We start from the raw sequence: 3,106 nt of genomic DNA, 5'->3' as shown, positions 1-3,106 counted from the left end.
TCTCTCTCTCTCTCTCTCTCTCTCTCATACTTTAGGGAAGGTTCTACAGGGTGTTCAGGGCCTCACTACTAGATTGGACTTGTAGTGATCTGCCTGTTTACAGCCTCCCAAGAGCTGGGATTACTGGCGCTCGCCACTATGTCCAGTTTCAATTGCTGGCTCAGCGGGCCCTGGGGGCGTGGCCGGCATATATTCACGTTGTTGTGCAACAGATTTCTAGAACTTTTCTTCTTACAAAGCTGAATGTGTATTCCCTTGAACAACTCTCCATTTCCCCTCATCTCCCAGCCCCTGGAAATCACCCTTCTATTTTCTGTCTCTATAACCTAAAAGATTATAGTCTAGTTGTACATAATGTAAATAGATAATTTCCACTTTAAGTACTACCAGCGGGGCATTGTGGTATGGGTATGTAGTGCCAACTACTCAAAAGGCTGAGGCAGAAGGACCCCTCGAGACCACCAGTTCAAGGTAAGACTGGCAAAAATAGTGAGATTCTGTTAAAGAATCAGGTGGTGTGGTACATGCCTGCTACTCCAGCTATTCAGGCAGCTGAGCCAGGAAGATTGCAAATTGAAGGTCAGTTTTGGGAATTTAGTGAGACCTTGTTTCAAGATACAAAGGGCTAAGGATGTAGCTCAGTAGTTGAGAGGCTGTCTGGCATGTTTGAGGACCTGGGCTCAGTCTCCCACATACCCCCATGCTATGAATGGTGTTAGTGTGTAGTTTGGTGGTACAGCACTTGCCTAACATGGAGAGACCTTTGGTCCCATTTCAAACACAGCAAACAACAAGAACAAAAACCCTATAACCCCCAATTTACTATGTTGTTTAATGGAACAAATATGTACACGTACATTATGAATTTAAAAATGACCCAGAGGGCTGGAGAGATAGCTCCATGGCACAAGAGCCTGCCAAGCAAGCACAAGATCCTGAGTTCCATCCCCAGTACCAAAAATAAAAACATAAAAATTTAAATAAGTAAAAAGACTTGGAAGAAAATTCAGTTGTAGAGAGTCTGGAAAGGGCTGGAATTCAAAGTGGTAGTAAAGGAGAAAAAAATATATGTATATACAAGATAGCATAGAGATACAGCTATTTTCTCTTAGTTCAATGGGAAGAAAGGTTTGTACTAATTTTTTTTTTTATTTTAGGGAAGGGTCTACAGGATGTTAGATCCGACTGGTAGTGATCCCCCTGTTTACAGCTTCCCAAGAGCTGGGATTACAGGTGCACACCACTATGCCCAGTCTCCATTGCCATCTCAGCGTGCCCGGGGGCGGCGCCAGCATGGCAGGCCCTAGGATTGAACCTCTGGCCCCTGTGCTTGCTTGCAGGTGCTTTAATTCTCTGAGCTATTTGGCTGGTCTGGTTTGTACTAATATTGTTTAGACATGATATTATGACTATATCTTTTCCTCTGAATAACTACTACGAAGACAACAATATGCAATGTATTAACTATTGTAACTGTCATAACTTGTTTTGAAACTGTTTTATTGCTATTTTATTTTTTCTCATTAAAATGAATAAAAGATAAAAATAAATGCTATTATAAAAAAACCCAAAGTGGTAGTAAAAAGCAACTATTTCTGCAATGTGCCAATTTTTAGAAAAGAAAATGTAATCACACAACACCCTCTAATTTAAAATTAATAGGTTACCCTAAAATTAATAGTTATCAGGGTACTCGAGGAATCTGAGAAAAGAAGATCAGTGAGTTCAAACCTAGCCTGGGCAATTTAGCAAGACCCTGTCTCAAAATTAAAAAATGGGCAGGATATTGAGCTTAGTGTAAAAGCCCTGGGTTGAATCCCCAATACAGAAAAAAATCAAATTAAATTAAAAAACAAAAGGGAAGTAAGAAGGACTAAGATGTGACGTGTATACATACTAACACCCAACGATGAATGTACTCAACTTGTATTACAAATGTACCAACACAAAAATCTAAAAGGGAAGAGTATCCAACGTTAGTAGGTTCTCCGTTTTTCCCTGGACCATTTCCTTTCATTCTATTAAACTGTAAGCCTCTCCTCTCTGCTATAGTACCTCACATAACACTGGCATTCATCTGAGTAGAATCACCCCCTTTTTTGCAGAGAAAATAGGTCATCTGCAAGGAAATGGCACATCAGTCTTTTCTTGAAATCTTTTCTCTTGTCACCAGCATTTTAATCCATCATCTTGTGTGGATTACTGACTTATCTGCATACGCTTTATTTGGGTGTGCTCCAAAATTTCATGTGTTGGAAGTAACATTATTATTGGGAGATGATATGGACTCTTAAGAGATGGGTTCAGTGGAAGGTCCTTGGGCCAGTTGAGGATGTCGCTATTAAGAAGAAATTAAGGTAGTTCTCACAAGAGTGTCGATAAAAAGCTTGAGCCTGGCCTCTTTTCCTTCTCTCTGACTTTGCTTTGGCAACACGATTGCAGGCACTCACGCATGCTCCTTGCATGTGCTCCCACCACACCATCTGTTGTGATGTGATACAGCCAAGCGGGTCCTCACTGGAAGAGCCGATTCTGGTGCCATGCCCTTTAGTACCCAAGCAGTGAGACAAGTAAACCTCTTTCCTTTGCAAAAAAGTTAGGCTGCCTCGGGTATTTCATTACAGTATTGGAGAGCTAACACGGTAGTTTTGGTGTCACATTTGTTTCTTGAGTTTAACCAGAATATTTGTTTTATTCCTGTTTTAATATGGGATAAAATTCATCCTAATGTATGTGCAGAAGCACTGAGCCCTGGATCTCCAATATGTAGGTATAAACTACTGTGTGCACAACGTCTCTAGTTATAGTTGTAAAAGCTTCAAATGAAGGCTTAATGAGGGATATCTTTACTATTTTTTATTTATATATATTTTTTGCAGAATCGGGGATTGAACTCAGGCCCTTTCACTTGCCAGGCAAGTACTTATTCCACTGAGTCATCTCCCTGGCTCCTGAGGGATATCTTTATTTATTTATTTATTTAAAAAAATTATTTATTTGTGTGTGTGTGTGGGGCCAGCTCAGCCCACCAGGGGGCGGGGCTGGCTGGCATGTGGTGCTGGGGATTGAACCGCGGTCCCTGTGCTTTGCTAAGCTTGTTCTAAGT

The sequence above is a fragment of the Octodon degus genome, unplaced genomic scaffold (genome assembly GCF_000260255.1).
Source record: "Octodon degus isolate 3935 unplaced genomic scaffold, OctDeg1.0 scaffold00037, whole genome shotgun sequence".
Taxonomy (NCBI): Eukaryota; Metazoa; Chordata; class Mammalia; order Rodentia; family Octodontidae; genus Octodon; species Octodon degus.
Note: the sequence above shows the minus strand (reverse complement) of the source record.